This window comes from Phyllostomus discolor, chromosome 3, assembly GCF_004126475.2.
Source record: "Phyllostomus discolor isolate MPI-MPIP mPhyDis1 chromosome 3, mPhyDis1.pri.v3, whole genome shotgun sequence".
NCBI lineage: Eukaryota > Metazoa > Chordata > Mammalia > Chiroptera > Phyllostomidae > Phyllostomus > Phyllostomus discolor.
Window position 1 is genome coordinate 138017798 of NC_040905.2, and position 22057 is coordinate 138039854.

The following is a 22057-nucleotide window of genomic DNA, read 5'->3' on the forward strand; positions in this document are numbered from 1 at the left end:
GAAGGTTGAAATTTCTATTAATGGCAATACCTGAAACCCACTCAAACACTGTGTCCTGGAATAGACAGGTCCTTGACTAGTGGTGGCTGGGTATGTGACTATAAAACTTTGTTCCATGTGTACTGGTGCCTCTAGAGTGAAAGTGGAGGTAAGTGAAAGGTAAGTCTGAAATCCCCTCATAACTTAGTAAAGGAGAAAATAACCAAAGTCAATATTTAGCAAATTTTGGTATCTGAATGTACATAAGTATCCCTACCCCAGAAGTGCCCACTCATTTCATGTCCACAGGCTATTCCTTTATTCAAAAGAAATTTTTTTTATTGTTGTTCAAGTACAGTTTTCTGCCTTTTCCTCTCACCCCTCCCAACCACCCCAACCCTTCCTGCCTCCCTCCCCCATTTCCACCCCCCACTTGTTGTTGTCCATATGTCCTTTCTAATTGTTCCTGTAAACCCTTCATCCTTTACCCTTTATCCACTCCCCTCTCCCTTCTGATCTTGAAGGACAGACAATAAAAAAGAAATGTTTTAAGGAAAGGAAACACCTCTATGATTACAAACTTAGCTAATGCACATAAAGGGGTATGAAAAACAGCTTCCGGGAAGACTGGGAACTGGGCCATGTCACATACCTCTTCCCTCCAATGTCGTCTCTTCACAAGCAGGCCAGCAGCACACAGAAATGTCCCCTATGGAAAGTTCAGTCTTTGATTTGTATTTCCACATTTATATGTAACCTGGAGAATTTTTTTTTAATTCAGATTTTTCAGGTTTTACTTCTATGATTTTGACAGGATATACACTTGGGTGTTTGGGAACATGCATTTTTAAAGGAGACACTGGCAGACAGAGACTTAGAAACCACTGACTCTATATATGGAATTCCACAGAAAACAAACATAAAAGTGTAGACCATTCTGATTAAATGGCCAATTGGAGATGAAGGAAAAAAAACAGAGTACATCTTATTTGAAGGAATCAAAAATATAAAGAAAAACATATTTTTTACAGTAGAATTGCACACAGATTTTTATTTTTTTAGAAAAACAATATGAATTATATTTCAACCTACTGATATCCCTAAAAATGCATGTTTTTAAACTCCATCTGTTTTTAATTTTCCATTTTTTTATAAACTCATTTTAAAAAATCACAATAGGCAAAAGAATGACTGAATTAATAATTTTTGATATCCATATAAATTCTCCATTAGAGTTTTGAATCTTATTAACATCCTTGATATTTTATGTCACAATTAGAAATGAACACAATTCCAAAGTGTAGCAGGCTCGACTCCCAGTCAGGATACATGCCTGGGTTGTAGGCCATGACCCCCAGCAGCCGCACATTGATGTTTCTCTCTCTCTCTCTTTCTCCCTCCCTTCCCTCTCTAAAAATAAATGAATAAAATCTTTAAAAAAAGAAATGAACACAATTATCATTTTAATGTGAGTGTTTCTGAGAGTAGCATTGACTCTTTTTGTTTATTATGTTTTTTTGTTTGTATAATTTAGGATTTATATGTCCATAGATTCTGCTGTAGATAATACTGACACTACTGCTCATAGGACTAGCTAAATTCACTCAATTGTTTTCACTTCATAGTCGACTCACAAGATTGTTTCAAATAAGTTGGGAGGATAATGGACTCTCTCCTGCTGATTCATCATTTTGGTAAAGGTATCATAAGAGACAAAGATTAAAAGCCCATGTACTGTGAGGTTGATGAAGGACACCTTTCTCAACTCATTTGTGATAGTTACTTTCTTCTGGTTTCTATAAAATGATGACAGAATCTTCTTTTCATGAACATTTGTGTGGTTATTAAAAGAAAAAATCAAATCTATGATGTATTCACAAAATCTCAGATGTCATCTATATATATATATATATATATATATATATATATATATTTAAATAAAACCACAGGTACAATAAAAATACAATCATTTCTGGTGAGTAACACAAAATTAGTAAATATGTACGTTTCTTTTTTGTTCCACATTGAGGCTTTTCATCAGTTGATTAAAGCAGGTTGAAAATTGGATTAAAATCATGTGTTCATGCCAACTTAACATTTTGCAGTTAAGAAACACTTTCAGACCTTAGCTAGGTAGCATAGTTGGTTAGCATCATCCAGATACAAGGTTGGGGGTTTTGTCTTTGGTCAGGGCACACAGAAGAAGCATCAGAGAAATGTATAAATAAGTGGAACAACAAATCAATCTCTCTCTCTCTCTCAAAAATCAATAAAAGTTGAAAAAATACTTTCACAGAAATAAATACTTAAAAGTAAACCTGTATAACTTGTCCCCAGCTCCAAATCAACTTCAATTATTTTATCCTATTACTAAATAGTTAAAGATTACAGGACAATACACTTGCTGCCTAAACCAGGCTATCAAAGGGTGTCCCCAGGATAGAAGCTGTGAACACTAGGGATTCTCCAGGGGAGATACTGGAGATCTGGAGGAGGCAGCAGAAGGGCACAAAGATAATGCCTTCAGTTTGATGGAGGTAGGTGGAGAGTATAAAGATGGTGCCCTCCAGCCAGCAGGCCTCTACATGTGTGCCAAACCAGATGCCTCCCCTCAAGCTGATGCTTCCAGACCAGCAAATGAACTGACATCACAAACTCTGAGCACTTCTTCATTGGATTCTTCAGAACTGAACCCTGGCACAGGTGGGTCCATGGGCAGTCCTTTAAGAGCTGTTTCTTCATTTAAATTAGCTTTGTGGATCTCCTGAGCATGAGCCCATCATTGGCGTTCAATGGTAGATATTTTGAGGGCTCCTCTCTCAGGAGCAGGTCTTAAAAGTTGAGGTGCCCAATGTAGGGTTCAAACCCTTTGCTCCTCAGGGAAAAGCTCTGGGTTCTGTGTTTCCTTCCAACTGTGGGTTGTGATGTGTGGGTGGGGAAGGGGGTATCCAGTGACACTGTGTCCCAGCCTCTCCTACCCACTTGGATGTTGGCCTTCTCTCATTTGTCAGATGTGTAGGAGTTGCTCTGACATCTTTTAAATTTTTCCAGAGGAAGTGGTTTCATAGCTTCAGACTTTGTTGTGGCTATGAAAGGAGGTGAGGTCAGGATCCTTCTGTGTTAATATGTTGAACTGGAGCTACCCTCCTAAATTCTTAAACCCTGCCAACCACTAATCTAGTCTTCATTTTTTTAGTTTTGTTATTTTAATAATTGTATATAAATTGAATCCTTTAGTATGAAATCTTTTAAGATGAGCTTTATCTACTGAACATAATTATCAGAGGATCTACCAAATCATTGTATGCATCAAGAGTTTGTTCTTTTTATTACTGAGTAGTATTCCATGTTATGAATGTCAACAATTTGTTTAACCATTCACCCATTGCTGTAGGCAAGATTATTTCCAGGTTCTGGCACTTAAGAACAAAGTTGATTTGTACACTCATTTATGAGTTTTAGTGTGAATAAGTTTTTATTGCTCTAGTATAAATACTCAAGTTTAAAATTACTGGGTCAAATGATAAATCTACATTTAGCTTTTCAAAACACTTTGAAAAGTGTTTTTGAAAATGTCTATGTTTTTGTAAGAGAGTCTGAACCATTTAACATACCAGCCAGAATGAGTGGTGATACAGTTTCTCTGTACCATTTTTAGCATTTGGTTTCATCACTATTTTTAAATTGTAGAAATTCTGATAGATATGTAGTTATATTTTGTTTTCATTATAATTTACATATCTCTAAAAACAACGACTTTTGCACATATCTTCTGTTGGTTATTTGCCACCTGATGTCCTCATCTGTGAAGTGTCTTTTGCCAATTTTTTAGTCAGATTTTTATTTCTGTTGTGTTTGGAGTGTTCTTTATATATTCTACATACCAGTTCTTTTTCAGAGATGTATTTTACAAATAATTTTCTCTTACTGTTTAGCTTGTATTTTAGTCTCAACAGAGCATTTCACAGAACAAATGCTTTAAATTTTGTTGATGTCCAATTTATATATACATATTTTATTTTCTAGATTGTACATTTGGTTTCAAATCTGTGAAATTTCTCCTATGGCTTTTAAAAAAATATGTAATTTGTTTTATATTTTGCATTGTATAATCTATGTTCTCATTTCTGCCATTGGGTCTGGAAATGCAGGCTCCCCATACAGTCTCCACTTATGACACAGATGGGACAAAGCTTGTTATCAACTGACCAAACCTAAGTTCTGCCTGCCTCCTTAGCCTTCTCTGACCAACTTTGTGGAGAAAGTGGAGGTTGTAATAACCTACATAAAAAATGGCGATCATGGAAGTCTTGGGAGACTTAGGTGATATGAATAGGTTAAAGTGATTGTTTCCTTGTTTTTAGTGTTTGGTTACAATAGAGCAGTTATTGACTAAAACTTTTGTGTTCTAAGACTACACTGCCTTTTTCACAGTGTCTTAGCCAGCAAGAAAAAAAAGACATGGTGGGGGGGGGCTTTTTTGACTGTTTCATTTGTGGTTTCCAGGTACTGCCTTTTCCAGGAATGTGCCTGTCATATTTGAGGCAAAAAAGAAACATAGAGGTCAACTGTCATTGCAAAATAAAAATAAATTTAAAAACTTAAAAAAAAGAAATGTAGGGAACTGACCACTGTGTTGTTCCTTGGGTTCCAAGTTTCCTAGCGAATCTGCCTTCTTCTTACCATGTTTCAGAGTTATAGTTGTCTTATATTTAATATCAAGGGTTTTTAGTTGTATTTAGTGGGAAAGAACAGGAGACAATACATCTGCAGAAGTCTATCTTACATGGTACTTAATGGTATATTATTAACATGTTTAACTGATTTTCAATATCTAATATATCAAAAGGTAGTCAATAATTTACATTTCTTAAAATAGTATATATTATATTTTAAAATAGTTAAATCAATTCTTGATCTCATAGCAATTTTTAATGTTGCCTAAATTTGTGATGCAATGAAATGTTTTCATAAAACATGTTCACTTGCTCTTTGAATAATAAACTATATGCAACTACATAATGACTTATATCAGTGTTTCATGTAGCAGTTTTTGAAATATGTTCTCAAAGTCATAATTTGTATATATACCTCAATAAAGATATTATATTATAAAAATTATTTAAATATCATTATATATCTATTTACATATTGTTATGATTTTTCTTTATTTTTAACTTAGTAATAAATTAACACATTTCTGGGCTATATCCAATGCCTCTTGATAAGTTGATTCTTTATTATTTTTTTCTATATAAGGGCTTCAATGTACTAAGCAAACTTTTGCATAATAATAGGTGGATTTTATTTAATTTCAGCCTAGATCCAAGAACACACTTTCAGTCATTTCTAAGGCCATCATGAAGTCTCTGACAGTTCAATATACTTTGTAGATATAACTACTGATCTTGGAATCCAATTATATAAGGCATGCAGTTTATTTACACATTTTTAAAATTAATATTTAGAACCACTACAAATATTTCAAACAAATACAGTTTTTCTGTGTCTGATAAGGACCTCTTGCTTGACCTCTCTTTCAAACAGCAGTTAATCTTTGTCAGTAATTCTGACTTGCATGCTTAATATAAATATCAAACCGAGGAAGCTCCAAGGATTGCTATGGCAATCAGAAGGGTTCTTTGGAATTCAAAACTCTGTTATTCTTACTGATGTATACATGGAAGAATAATGAAACAGAGAGGAGGAAATTAGGCATAAATCATCCAGAGAGAATAAGGTAGAATCTTCAATATACCACAACTGAAGTTGGGTGGCATAGTTGTTAATTCTATGGAAAAAGAAGGGACTCTGGGGGAAATATATGGAGAAAAATGAAGGAGATGATTAAAATATTTAATACCGTCAATGTAGTTTACGTTTCTATATATTTGGTGGGACTATTTGGGTCACTAAGTTAATCAATGCGTTTCTTTGTTTCATCAACTTCTGTAGTATATATAGCCAAGTGGTGAGTCTAGAAATTCTATTTTTAGGATTTTATTAATCTTTCTTTTTGTAACATTTATGGTAAGATAAATATGTAAATGTAATCTTTTATGGGAATGGGATTCTCAGTAACTTAGTTTTGTTTTAAATTAAAATTTGTAGAAAAAGTGCTATCAAAAGGATTTGAAGTTAAAATTGTATAAAAAGTATAACAAAATCCAAGATCTACAAAAAATTCTTAAAACTAAACATTAAGAAAATAAGCTACACTTCAGCCTAAAGTTTTGGAACTGTATCACTAGCCAGATGCAGGCAATGAGAATCCAATCACTAATGATTGTTTTGAGCATAAATAGACAATAGCCCAACGTAGCAAAGTGATTGCTCAAATGTTCACTGGTCATGAACTGACTATTATATTAGGCTAATAGTCTAGTAAATTGCTCAATATAGTAACACTTGAAACATTTAGGAGATACAGAAAAACAAAATGAGAGGTATGGCTATTTATGGGAGAACTGATGTTCTGAAGAAAGATGATTAAAAAATAGATATCGATTAATCATCAGTTAAAAGTTTAAGGCAAAAGCCAATGGACCTTCTTGGGTGTGGAAGGCTGCTCTGTGTGGTGTGGGCCCAGCTCCCACTGGGAGATGCAGAGGACCCACGCCCACAGATAAGTTTTCCTGTGGGGAATCAGGCCTGCAATGTACCTAGGCCACTATGAGTCTTGCTTTTTTGCTAAAACTCCCTCACCCTGAATTGAGGACATTTACTGCAGAGCAACTTCCTAATATCCATGCTAAACCTTCCAAGGATGAATGTAACTGGTTCAACTACTTTTGACTTTTCATTTGCAAATATCCCCCTTTTGTGATATGATTACCAGCATCCTCTTCTTTGCTTTCTGTATAAGGTAACCACCTAAAGTGAGCCCGTGCATTGTTAATGAGGACCTTCTTTTAATGTGCCCAGTAAGACAACAAGAGCTCATTGGAGCAAGGGCCAAGGCTTTTGCTCCCCTTGAGAGAAAAGCCATGCCGTCCCCTTTTCTCCACCAGATTCAGTAATCCGTGTGAATGTCTCATATTCATCCATAATGATGTAGACCCCAGGAGCTGGGTTCCGCATCACTGGGGGACATATAAAGAGATCAGAGCATCCCTATGCTGGAGATCAGGGAACACTTAGTAGTCCAGAACTTAAACATAAGTGTATAAAAGCCCCAACACACATTATATAACCAAAAGTAAGTCTGCCTGCCTGTTGCTATGAAAGCCAATACTCTAGAGGCAGATGCTGATGTAAAGGAAAGTGACTTATTTGCACATGCTGGCCATATGGAAGATGGGGGACTCATGTCTTAAAGCTCAACTCAGGAAAATGGGGGACCCATGTCACAAAGCCCATCTCCTGGAAGGATAGGGAAGTCATGTCACAAAGCCCATCTCCACATCGCAGTGGAGGAAGAGGTTTTTATAATGAGGGGGAGGGGAACAGAACAAAGAGATCAAGAGGGGGTTGAAACATTCTCTATATGCAGATGAGCACAGTCCATTCCAAAAAGGCAAGTGATGGTCTGGTGTGACTCATCCTGGTTTAGTCATCCTGGCTCCATGGTTAAAATCAGCAAATCTCCCAGAAGTGGGGCACTTGAAAGTCATAGTCTGTGTCATCTGAAGTTAGTCCCTAGGATGCTTATACAAACATGCTGTTTGTCTATATGCTACAAATTAGTCAAGAGTCAGCACATACAGAAACAATGTCAAAAGAGTGGAGGGATGGGTCACGATTTCCCACTATTACAGTATTCCACTGTTACAATTACATTCTCAATCCTGACAGGTCTGCCATGATCAGGAAAGCACCCAGATTAGAGAAGAAAAAACTGTAGACATGAGACAGGGATATCTGAGTTTATTCATCTGGAATTATTTAATATGAGGTATCTAAGAATACAGAAGTGGCCCACTCCTCCCTCCATTTTGAAGAGTGGTGCAGTTTGTTGCAAACCAGGCAGCATGAACCTTTTGAGATGTTTCCCTCCCCTCTCTTGGCTAATGGGCCAATAACTTGGTGAAAGCTCCTTGCACTCCTATTTCAAGAATTGTATGAGAGTACATGGACTTTGAGATAAATGAGAGTCTGGCTAAGGACCATGTACTGAGTGTTTTATGACAGTTACTATTTATTAAGTGAATAGTAGCCAGAATTTTTGTGGAAAAGCTACATCGGAGAATGGGAGTGAATCATGTCTTCCTGTGGAACGCCTGAGCTGATGGCTCTTCTGTGTTGAGTTGGTCCATGCTCATTCATTCCCATCTCTCATGTCCACCATTGTCTTGCATATAGAGGGGTTGGGATGTCAAAAATGGTACCCAGGAGTCACGAGATCACTGCTATGCAGATATATCATCCGTGCTGTGTTGAATAAACCTAGTGCTTCTTGAAATATTTTATGTCATGAGCTTTGTTATGTCTCCAAACCTCACCTAATGTAAAATGAGCACTGCAGAGCCTCAATCCAGAAATTATTGAGATCATCATTCTTCAAAAATTTCTACAGATTTTATTTATTTATTTTTAAAGAGAGGGGAAGGGAGAGAAGAAGGAAGAGAAACATCAATTAGCTGCCTCTTATACACACTTTGACCTGGAACCAAACCTGCAACCCAGGAACATGCCCTAATCAACAATCAAACCAGAGATCTTTTGCTCTGTGAACAACTTCTGAACAACTGAGTCATATGAGTCAGGATGTGCACATCATTCTTAAGCGTTGTGAAATTTTAAGTGTATACATTCCCATGAAATATGTGCTATTTCAAAATTACATATGGATATCAAGTAAAATATCTAGAGATAAGATGACTTAGTTTTCAAGATATTTAATATTTCAATTTCATACATAATCTCTTGAAAGTTGATTTATACAGTATCAAAGATGTACTGGAATAGATATTTTCAGGCTGAGGTTCATATCCCTTAGTTTGAAGGAAGTATTTCAGCTGTGAATTTTTTTCCTGAGATTTTTAAAGAGGTGATAATTCAATCAGAATACCATGATAAAAATGATTTAGTTAATTGGGCAACAAAAAAGTATGATTAATTTAATTTTCAGAAAGGTAAGAATGTTCCACTTATGTTCTATTTTATATACTCTACTTTTAGGTTGAAACAAAGGTTAATAAAGGTGAAAATGAAAATTACATATGATGAGACTTTTTAGCAGTCTGCTAAACGTTTCTGTTATCTTCATTTACCACCTTCTTGATTTTTGACCCCAAAGCTTTATATTTGATGAATTGTGCCTTTAAAATATATTTGCAGTGAACTTTTCATTGTAAAGACATTTTATAAAGAAACTTGACCCACATCAATATATGATGTCTTTTCTTAATAATTTAACAAACATTGACTTCCTGGTATGAAATGAACCAATCTATGTCATTTTAAAAATGCATAAGATTCACTAGGTAACTATCAATTTTAAATAAGAACAGTATATCATATCCTGAAGTTTTAGTTTTTCTATTTGAAAATATGGCTAATCTTACCACAGTTACAGTTCTCTATCATATGTCCCAATTGAGTTGACATTTCAGGTCTTCTATGATGTTCCTTTCTAAGTACATTTGCTAAGAGATAAAAAAGGTCGTACTGAAGAATCCATCTTCTAGTCAGTTTGAAACACTCTGAGTCAAATTTATTCATGGATCTTATTTTTTTTCTTTTCTGTAGTAGAGAAGCACAAACAGCACTAGAACAATTATTTATCTTTATGGTCATACTCACAGAATTCTGACTTAAGTAGATCTCAGACATTGACTTTGAGCTTATAAATAAAAAAATATCCTAAAAAGAGGGGGGGGGGTGGAGAAAATTCATCCTAAAGAGAAAGTCAGGTAATAAGCCTGACCCAGTAATCAAAATCTGTCCCTAGACATAAGACATAAAAAATTTTAGTGGGACAATGGAAATATGAAGGCCACCTAACTTTGAGACCCTACCATAATTCCAGGAGCCTTAAAAGCTGATATATTAAATCTCAAAAGCCTAGGTGTCTAATTTTATCATTCTTCCCACTGAGAGTATGTTAGTAGAGAGACAGAATGATGAATATCAGGATACCTAAGTCCAGGCAGGCTCTGTTGTGATTCTGCTTCCTTTCCAGAGATGGTAGGAAAAAGGGATTCAGTCACATGGTCTAACCTAGGAGATAAGTTTAGCATAGTTTTTTTGTTTGTTTGTTTTTGGATTTGGGGGAAGGTGAAAGAGGGTAAAGGGGGGATGAATGGTGATATAGGAGATTTGACTTGCATTGTGAACATACAATTCAATTTACAGATGATGTATTTCAGAATTGTATCCTTGAAACATATATAATTGTATTAACTCATATCACCCAAGTAAATTTAATTTAAAAAAAAAGAAAATTTCAGAGAAAAGGTAACACTCTATCTTCTTTATATCACGTTCAGCATTGTTTGAAAAGAGCAAGTAAAGCATTTTTCTCACATTAAAAGGGTCATGAAATTCATTTCTGAAGACACAGGAAAAAGCAAGTCAGCAGGATTGCCCCTGCCCAGCAAAGTCCCTGATGTGCAGGCAAGAGGCACGTTTTGCCATGTAGGCATGCTACATGTTATTATGCAAACTGGGTCACCACTTGAGATCTAACAATCATGCACCTCTTGTTTAACTTTCAAGGAACCCATGTCTAGGTCTTGAGAAGCAATTATTCTATGGTCAGAAGGATTTGTTTTTAAATATGGGAAATGTAGTTTCACTAATTTTGGATACACAAAATTTCTGCCATGTTACTCCCTGATAGGAAGTAAAACAAAACTAAAACAGTGGTAGGGAAAGACAAAGATATTCCTCCAACTTCACTATAGTACATAGAAGAGCCATAGAACTACAAAGTTTGCAAGGAGTCACTGGCAGAAATTAAGTGCAAGCAGCAGTGTAGCAGAAAAGATGATTGACAGAGGGACCTGGGTGAGATGATGTTGCTTAAGAAAGTGACACTTTTGAGCATAAACAGTGAGACTTAAGTGGAGGAGCTGAATTAAGGAGAAACAGTAGTGGTACCTAGCTGAAGTATTTGTGTCATTCAAAAACTGCAGGATCCAGTGTAAGTAACAGATAATATCTAAAGAGTTTGATGGTACGTGATGATCTGAAAACCAGATGTCAACTAAAGCAGGAAATTTGGAGGTGGGGGACATAGCACAATAACAACACTAAAGATTCTGTGGTGTACCAGACTAGACTTCATGAGAATATGAAAAAGTCCCTGTGGCCTAGGTTCAACAACATTGATTCTGGCTGCTTCTCCAAAACACAATTCCCTTTTTCAGTTGAGTCCTTCTAAAGTAAAATGAATATAATAACCCTGTTATTTGAACATTGTATTAAGAAGAATTCTATTTAAACTGTGTACACATGCTATTGTATGAATGTTTGTGTTCTCACAAAGTCCATACACTGAATTCCTAACCCCCAAAGATGATAGTGTTAGGAGGTGGGATTTTCAGAGGTGCATAAATCATGAGAGTGAATTCCTCCATAATTGGATTGGTGACCTTATAAGAGAGAATCCAGAGAGATCTCTAGCCTTCTTCCATCATGTGAAGACATAGCAAGAAGCCACCATCTATGAACCAGAAAGTGAGCCCTACTAGACATCACTTCTGCAGATGCTCTGATCTTGGACTTCCAGAATCCAGAACTATAAGGTATAATTTCTGTTGTATATAAGCCACCCAGTCTGCAGTATTTTGTTACAGCAGTCCAAATGGGCTAAAACAACATATAAGACCCCTCAGATGTTTCAGAAATGTAAAAAAAAGAAAAAAGAAAAGAAGGAAAAAGAAGGGGAAGAGGATGTGGAGAAGGAGAAAAATAAGGAATAAATGTGAACTGGTTTGGATAGCTCTGCTGAAAGGTATGGCAACAAATCTTCATGTATCTCAATAAAAACTATGTATTTCCTGTTCTCTAAATTAAGTATTTAGATTTTTCTACTGATTAATCAGGGGGAGTTTTATAATTTATAAAAGCCTGGTGGTTATATAAGTACAAGAAACAAGTATAAGTGCTAGCCTTTAATTTTAAGCACCTGAGAGTACTCCAATAAGTTCTATAAGTTTTAGCTTTTTTATAAAGATTTTATTTATTTTAATTTTAGAGCAAGGGGAAGGGAGGGAGATAGAGAGGGAGAGAAACATCAATATGTGGTTGTCTCTGCATGTCCCCTACTGGGGACCTGGCCAGCAACCCAGGCATGTGCCCCAACTGGGAATTAAACCAATGACCCTTTGATTCACAGGCCCACACTCAATTCACTGAGCTACACCAGCTGGGTCTATAAGTTTTAGCTTTCACTGATCACCTACATCATTAGGAAGCACTAAGTTTCTATACATTTAAAACAAAACTTGCGAATGATTATAAAATATATTAATACATATTTTACATTTGAGAAACAAATATTCAAAGACATTGGGTAATTTGAATGCTGAAGCTAGATACGATATTTGGTAATAAATAAACAGTTTACATTAACATATATATATATATGCATATATATATGAAAATTTCTTAGAGTTGCATCATACATCCACTTTGCTTTGATAGTGAAACTGGTTTGGTTCAACTTGTACACAGCTCTATTTTTATTAACTCTCCATTTCATTTGTACTTAACTAAGTCATGTGATCTTTCAATGATCCAAAAAAGAGCCTAATGTGAATTACTCATTGGGATGGGTGGGCAAACACTCAAGTCCTGAACCAGTGCTTCTGCTACCTAATACAGGATTTCTTGTCAGCTGTCCACCTACATAAGCATTTGTTCAATCTGGCTCTGGTCAGTTTTATTAAAGAGCTTTCTAAAAAAATAGAACTAGTCCATTTCTTTACATTTTTAAATTTTCTTTGCAATTATTCCATTGAGAAAATTGCCCTGCTATTGTATTACTTTGCTGTACTTTCTCTGAAATGATGTGGTAGCAATAGTTTACTCTCCCAGTTAAGACTGGATAAGACATTTGATGATTCATAAAAGTGTGTCTTATAAGAACAGTCATGTGTAATATGTAATATGACCACATTTACTCATTTGCCTTGTCAGCTATTATAACTTAATAATTTTGTTCACATTTTTCCTCTTTGAAATGCATGCATATACATTAACTTTCACATTGAATTTTAAAATTATATATCAGAATTCCTCTTCCAAGGTCAATAAGCAATGCTGTTAAGTCAAGGCACAAACCCTTTCCTCCAGCCACTCAGAGAGAGGTTAACCTCCTCAGTTTTTAAACTATCTCATTACAAAGCCTTCCACTTTACAACATACTCTGGATATTTTAAATTTTTATGCTGTCTTTCTTAAAATGCTGTGTTCTTTACTGTAGGAGGCCATTCTGCATGGCATGGGCTCAGCTCCCACTCGGAGATGCACAGGACCCACGCCCATGGATAGGTTCTCCTGTGGGAAATCAGGCCTGCAATGTGCCTGGGATGCTTTGAGTCTTGCTTTTGCTAAAGCTCCCTCACCCTGAATTAAGTTAGCAAGTGCTTACTGTAACTTCCTAAAATCCATGCTAAACCTTCCAAAGATGAGTTTAACAGTTCAACTACTTTTGTCTTTGCATTTGCAAATATCCCTCTTCTGTGATGTGATTAGCTGCATTGACTCCTTTGTTTTCTGTAAAAGGTAACCACCTAAAGCCAACCAGTGCATAGTAAATGAGGACCATCAGGTAATGTGACCAGAAAAAGAAATAAAGGCCTGTCATGGCGGAGGCCTCGGCTTTTGGCTCCCCTTGAGAGTGAAGCCACTCACCCTTTTCCTCCACAGGACCCAGTAGTCCATGTGGATGTCTCCCCCCCCATCCACAATGTCATGGACCCCACAAGCTGGGGTCCGCATCACTTTAGTGCAGAGTTTCTCAACCTTAGTACTATTGATGTTTTGGACCAGAGAGTCCTTTGTTGTAAGGGGATGTTCTGCTTATTGTAGGCTCTTTAGCATAATGCTTGGCCTCTGCCCACTGAATACCAGTAGTATCTGCTCCCTTCCGAAGTTATGACTATCAAAACTATTTCCACACTTTGTCAAGTGCCCTCTGGCTGGGAAACTTCTACTTTCCCCATCCTCCCAGTTGAGAAGCACCATCTTAGTGATCTGGATTACAAAGCATTTATCTTAGTAGATATGTGTTCTTTTTTCCTGTGATTCTTCTTTAATATGTATTGTATTTTCTAAAAACTGGCACTGTGGTTTAAAATGAATATCATTCATTACATATTATTAATGTTACTATAATGTTAGCTATACAACAGGCATATGCTAGCTCTTATATAAAAGCAAAAGCAGATATGGATCTAGGAAGATTATTTAATGAAAAATTTTAACTATTAACATAAGGGAACTATGAAATGTGACCACATGTTAACTATGACTAACTTATGTGAGCCAAGAATTTTTTCCCATATAATTGCCATATAAATTGAGTTTAGCACATTATGTGAATCTAGCAAACAAAGGTTATTATCTTTCTGAGTTGGGAAAGTCAATTCCTGTAGATGATGATGATGATGAAGCTGACATGTATTTGTTATTGAATTTGTGCTGGGCAGTTTGCCAAACACTTAACTGCCATTCAAATTAATATTTGTATTTTATAATTAATCTTTCTAATTAAATATAATCATTAATAACTCTTTGAATTAATTTTTATCATTGCCATTTTAAAAACACAGATAGTGTGATATAGGGAGGTAAATAACTGGCTTGAAGTCATGCAAATTAAGTTGTTTAGTTAGGTGTGAATCTCACCTCTGAAAGCCTCCAGAGTCACGGTTCTTAAACATTGCACTATGTTATATTATGTTTCAATGTTATATCACTTTATAAAATGACTTTAAAAGTTTATAATGTCTGGAACAAGGATATAGAAAGTGTTCAAAGGTGGGGATGAGAGTCTATGGGATAAGGAGAGGATTCAGAATAGCCCTGAAAGGTAATTGGTGAGCAGACTTTGACAAGCCATATTACAGAGTTTGGACATTATCTTAAATGCAATAGAAAACTGAAAACAAATTGTAATGGAGCTAAGGTCATTAAATTAACATTTAAAAAATTCTTCTTGTTTTGAGAAAGCAGCATTGATTGGAGGAGGTAGGAAGTTAGAGCCAAGATGGAGGTAAAAGATGAATGTGATATACTTGGTTGATGCAAGTTGATTGGGAGTTAACTGGATGTACTTGAAATTTGGTTGGGAAACTGAATAGGAAGGGAATACTGACTGACTTTCTCAGGAAGCTTTCTGTGAGATGGCAATGATTATTCAGTTAGGTGATTAGGGAGTACTTTTGAGAATAAATAACACATGTGACATTAGAGAAAGACATGGAGAGGGTAAAGTTTGAGCAGAGAGTGAAGTTAGGCTGTAATCCAGCATCAAGAGATGATTTAACTGTAACTGAGTTGAGCATTCAGAGTGGTCCTGGGCTGGAGTGCAAGTACCTGGCCTTCAGATCTTCGCACTGAGCAGTCTCTAATGCAGGATGCCCCAGGAAGGGGTGAGTAGGGAAGATCTCAGCTGGGCACAATCTCTAAAGAGAGCTATTGTTTACAACAAATGACTGTCAGCTGGCAGCTCTTATAGACTCTAGATCAGGGGTGTCAAACTCATTTTCAGTCTCAAGGATGCCTTCAAAGGGCCAACTGTAATTTTAAAACTGTATAAATGTAACTACTCCTTAACAGTTAAATGAGAGCTCAGGGCTGCCACTGGGTAGAAACAAGGTGCTAGCCAGATAAAACAAGGTAGAGGGCCAGATTCGGCCCTTGGGCTTTGTGTTTGCCACTTGTGCTCTAGAGCCTTCAGCCCTGAAGAGCTAATTTGATGACGCGTTGCAATATTCAGAATACAAAGATCTGGGTGAAGGTCAGAAAGTTAGGGTAAAAAGGTGTTACAATCTGGTTAATGGTTTCAGAAACATAGCAAATGGACTGTTTAGGTGCTGAGATAATCATCAAGAATTGATCGTATATGTGAAGAAATATGATTAGTTTAACTTGGATAGATTTGAAATTGAGGTACCTATAGGTCTAAGTAAAAAATACAGTAACCACTCAGCCACATGGGTCTGAAGTTTAACAGATAGGTATGATAAAGAGTTGAGATTCATCAATATGCAGATATAATTGCCCACATGGAATGAATAAAATTGCTCAAGAATAATGTTTAGACAGAGAAATGAGTGTCCATATAGCCAAAACCTAGAATAATTTCATTTGCTGTTATTTATATCTGGCTATTTATATTTATTTACTTTTATATCTGGCTGACATTAATGTCCTTGTCTTTATTTTATTATCACGCTTTATTCACAATCAGTCATAGGCAAGAAGGGAACAGTATTTCTCAAAAACATCAGATGATTCTCTTAGAAACAATAGTCACTGAGAGAACGTTGTAGCATATGGGAGGTTACTAGGTAGGTGCACAGAAGTTCAGACTAGATTCCTGTATTTTGGTTCTTGATTTCTGTTGATTATCTAGAAAATGTTAGGATCATAGTTGAGTTTTCTGTTTTATATTTTTCTAAACACTTGGTCTACTTCATATCCTTTTTTTACTTATCTCTTAACTTTGAAATAGCATTGTGTGAGAACAACATATGGTAATATCTAAAGCGGTTGGGGTAAGGTAAAACTGCAAAAATTGCATTTTATTTCTGCAATTTCTTCAGTTTCTTTGATCTTTTATTTTTCCTATGCTTATTTTTCCTTCAGATGTCTCCACTGACCTTTTAAAAATTGAAACATTTGAATTGACTGCTATAATTATTTCTGATTAATATAGCATCCCATTAAGCTTATTAAGGCTGTCCATTTTCTTCTCACTAAATTTATTCAATTGTCAAACAAATAATGATAAGGTTAACAGGTATTTTTATCATGAAAGTTTGAAAATCATTATTTATATATATATATAATCAGCTGTTATGTGCTAGTAAGATAGTTTAAATGATGCATGCTACTCTGATTTTTTAAATTTTATTTGGGCAATGTATGTTTTATCTTTTAAAAAGAGTTTCTGTGAAAATCTCTAAATACATTGTAAAAATGTTTAACATATTCATTTATGGTCATATATATATATTGGTTGAGTAAATTGACTTTATTTAAATCTTAGTAACTTTAAAATCAGGTCAGTAAATTTCTTAATGCAGGAAATGTTAATATTGAAACCAAAATGGGTTGTGGCTGAATTAAATTGTCATTCTGTATTGGTAACACACATCAAAGTGAATCATTTAGTAATAACCTAGGGACATATCATAAAGAGACACCTGTCCTCAAGTAGATAATATTTCACTAGAAGATACAGATCAGAACAAAAGACTATAATTTAAGAAAGGAGCATCGCAGTTAAGCTATACTGTAAAATCCGAAAGCTTTTTTAAAAAAAAATTAAGCATCAAAATACCCATTCAAAACATTTGGACTCTTGTAATGTGGGAAAAAAGAATGAAAAGAATAAAGGTAAAATTGTGAACCAGGAAACACGACAATTTCCCATAAGAGTAAAATAATTGACAAGCCTGAGGGTTAGACTATCTGGTAAGTTATCTTAGTCACATTGCTTGTATCTGAGGCTACAATCCTCAATCAAGTAGGTCAGGAAGGAGAGAAAGGCTAAAGTAAATACAAGAGCAACTAGACAAATGATCTGCCCCTTTTGCAAGAGGTTAAGCCTATAGAGGAAATTTGAAAAAACCTCGGCAAGTAGAAATACTGGGATCAGGAAAATGGCAACACTGAATTAATGTCAATGGTTTTAAATTTTGAACAAGAAGGAATTAGAGTTAAAGAAGGGTGTCTCAGCACTGATGTTACTTAAAATGTCAGCTAAGGAGAAGTCTGCCTCCAAATTATAGTATTTTTTAAATCACATAATATTTGTACATATAATTAAATTATATGCCATATATAGGCCTTTACCTGTGTGTATATAATAAAACATAATTAGCTAAGCAAACTCTATTGCCATTAGAAAATAGGATAAAATGAGGGCCATTAAAAACATCAGTGTGGACAAGTTCGGCCAAGGTGGAAGTGTAGGTAGATACGCTTTGCCTCCTCACACAAACAAAAAAAGAACAACAACAAATTTATAAACACAAAATAATGAGAACTGCGAGAAAATTAAACTGTATGGAAATCCGACAACCAAGGAGTAACAGAAGAAACATTCATCCAGAATGATAAGAGGGGTGGAGACAGGCAGCTAGGGTGAAGAGGACTCACAGCAAGGTGGAAGCTGGAGGACTGGGGCTGGTGAGGAGGCAGCAGCTAATGGAGTAGGTGGTCCTACATTTGTGTGCAGGTAAACCAGGAGGAACAACTGGGGAGCAATACATACCTTACAACCCAGGTTTTCAGTCTGGGGAAATAAAGCCTCAAGGCCTTTGACTAAAAAAACCTGTGGCAACTGAGGCAGCAGGAGAAGCTCTCAGCCTCACAAGAGAATCCACTGCAGAGATCCACAGGGTCCTAGAATATACCCAAACCCACCCACCCAGGAATCAACACCACAAGGGCCCAATTTGCTTGTGGGTAGTGGAGGAAGTGATTGAAAGCTGACAGAGAGCTAAGCAATTAACATTTTTCCCTCTCAGACCCCTTTCCCACATATAGTGCCACAACCTAGTCACGTGTGTTATCCCACCCTGGTGAATACCTAAGACTCCTTCCCTTACTATGTAACAGGTGCACTGAGACAACAAAAATATGCCTCAAATGAAAGAACAGATTAAAGCTCCAGAAAAAAAAAAAACACACAACTAAGCGATGAGATAGCCAACCTATCAGATGCACAGTTCAAAACACCAGTAATCGGGATACTCACAGAAGTGGTTGAATATAGTCACAAAATAAAGGAAAAAGTGAAGACTGTGAAAAGTGAAATAAAAGGAACCAAAAGTGATGGGCAGGAAATCGGGACTCAAATCAACAGTTTGGATAAGGAAGAAACATTCAACCAGAACAGGTTGAAGAAACAAGAATTCAAAAAAAAAATGAGGAGAGGCTTAGGAACCTCCAGGACAAAGTTAAATGTTCCAACATCCAAATCATAGGGGTTCCAGAAGGAGAAGAGGAAGAGCAAGAAATAGAAAACTTATTTGAAAATGTAATGAAGGAGATCTTCCCCAGTCTGGTAAAGGAAATAGACTTCCAAGAGGTCCAAGGAGCTCATAGAGTCCCAAAAAATTTGGACCCAAGGAAACACACCCCATGGCACATCATAATTACATTACCAAAGATTAAAGATAAGGAGGCAATCTTAAAAGCATCAAGAGAAAAGGAGACAGTTACCTACAAAGGAGTTCCATAAGACTATCAGCTGATTTCTCAAAAGAGAAGGTCTCTTTTGCCTATGAGGCATAGGCAAGAAGGGGCTGGAAAGAAGTATTAGAAGTCATAAAAAGAAAGAACTTACACCCAAGATTACTCTAACTAGCAAAGTTATCATTTAGAATGGAAGGGCAGATAAAGTACTTCCCAGATAAGGCAAGTTAAAGGAGTTCATCATCACAAAGCCCTTATTATATGAAATGTTAAAGGGACTTATCTAAGAAAAAGAAGAAGATAAAAACTATGAACCACAAAATGATAACAAACTCACAGTTATCAACAACAAAACCTAAGAAAAGAAAAAGAAAAACAAAAATGAACTAAGCAAACCACAGAACAGGAACAGAGTCACAGAAATACAGATTACATAAATGGTTATCAGTGGTGTGGGGGAGGGATCAATGTGAGAAAAGGTCTAGGGAAAAAGAAGCATAACTGGTACGTACAAAATAGGGGAGGTTAAGAATGGTAGGGGTAATGGAGAAGCCAGAGAACTCATGTATGACCCATGGACATGAACTAAGGTGGGGGAATGATAGTGGGGGTGGTACAAGGTGGAGAGGAATAAAGGTGTGAAAAATGAGAAAGCTGTAATAGTATTATCAATAAAATATATTTTTAAAAGAAAACATCAGTGTTTTCCTCCTTTTCTTTGCATTTTATAATTTCCATATATGTATATAAATATATATGTATAATATATGCAAACATGGTATATATTATATATAATATTTATAATTTTACCATATATAAAATAACTTAATGTATGCAATTTTTTTCTATTTGGAGTGTATGCCATTTTTATAGAAAAAATAATTCTCATTCTCTGAAGTTTTTTTGAAGATTTTGTATATGTTTACGATACATATAAGATATTTAAAAATATTATATTGGTAATTTTGCTGTTCTGAGCTTTATAAAACTGGTACTCTGTCTAGTCCTTAGATCATTACTTTTCCTTTACTTCTACCCATACATTTTGTAACTAATGTTTATCGATTTTTACTACAATAATACTCTGTGGAATAGAAAGCCTGCAATTTAAAAAGGAATATTCTACTCCAATGAGCATTTGAGGTTTTCTTTTTCTTTTCTTTTTTTCTTAATTATTGGGAACATTGCTGGTCAGCTGTACAATATGATTTCAATGTTTCTATTTTGATGTACTGTGATTAACCAATCTCATTCTCACCAGTAATATTAGTTGTTGTTTTTTTTAAGATTTTATTTATTTATTTTTTAGGGAGTTAAGGGAGGGAGAAAGAGAAAGAGAGAGGGAAACATCAATGTGCGGTTGCTGGGGACCATGGCCTGCAACCCAGGCATGTGCCCTGACTGGGAATCGAACCTGCAACACTTTGGTTCGCACCCCATGCTCAATCCACTGAGCTACACCAGCTAGGGCTCTGATTAGTTGTTTTAATATATAAAAAAATTCAAAGTTTGATGATGCCAGACTTAATTCCTCTAGTCAAGTGGGAGGAAATCTGTACCTTCTGCTGGTCTCAATTTATGTTTCTTTAGTTGCTGATGAATTTATATATCTCTTTATGTTCTGTTCACCATTATGGTTTCTGTGTGTGTGTGTGTGTGTGTGCTTGTGAAAGTCAAGTCCTCTGTCAATATTTACATTAGATTGTTATCCTCTTTCTTATCATATTGTAGCAATTTTTAAGTATATATTCAGAATTCTACTTCTAATATTTTTCAATTATTATGATTTAAGTATGTTCTGATATTTTGTGGCTTTTTATTTGTCAAAGCCCTCCATCTAACAACCATGAAGAACACAACAATAGTTGAATAAGTTTGCTTATCCATTGCTCACTGCAGTGGATAACCCACATCAATGGAACTACGAAATATCAGAAAAAGAGTGATAGAAAAGTTTTATCATCAGATAAGCAAGACTTTTGTTAGATGTTTTTGGGGAGAAGCTCAGGAAGTGAGCTATATCCTGGACTGGATTCTGTCAGGAAGTAGGGGTAATTCTATGAGTAACTTGATCAATCTTATCTAGAAGGAGGGGACATAACTGTGAGGCTAAAGCTATAACTGGAAATCTTTGGTCATTTCTGTGATTTGGAAATAATTGTATTTTGATGGTGTTTTGATATGATTATGGAGTTAGGTAGGCTGACTAAGGGTTCTCGGATATGCATATCCACATTCTAATCCCAAGATCCTGTACTGATATGAAAAGAAACTTTTCAGATGTGATTGAGTTAAAGATCTTGAGATGGGGAAATTATACTGGTTACCTGCTGCGTCCTAAATGAAATCATGTGTCCTTGTAACAGAGAGGCAGAGTAAGATTTGACTACAGAAGAGGAGGCAATGTGACTGTTGTACTAGAGATTGGAGTAAATATACACAAGCCAAAGAATGTTGACAGCCACTAGGAGATGAGAGAAGAATTTGATTTATCCATAGAGCCTCCAGAATGCACCAACCCTACCAACACCTTGATTTTAGCCTGACTCATTGCGGAACATTACATATAGAAAATCATTAATTTCAGTTTAAAAATAAAGCAGATGTTTTAACAAACACAATCAATAGGTTCATTCTCATGATTCCAAATGTAGTTAGCTAAACAAATGAAAAAAAAAAACTACATGGCTATGTTTATTTCTTTTGCCATTATCAATTCTTCCTAGGGATATCTTTGTAAACACTACACAGGTAT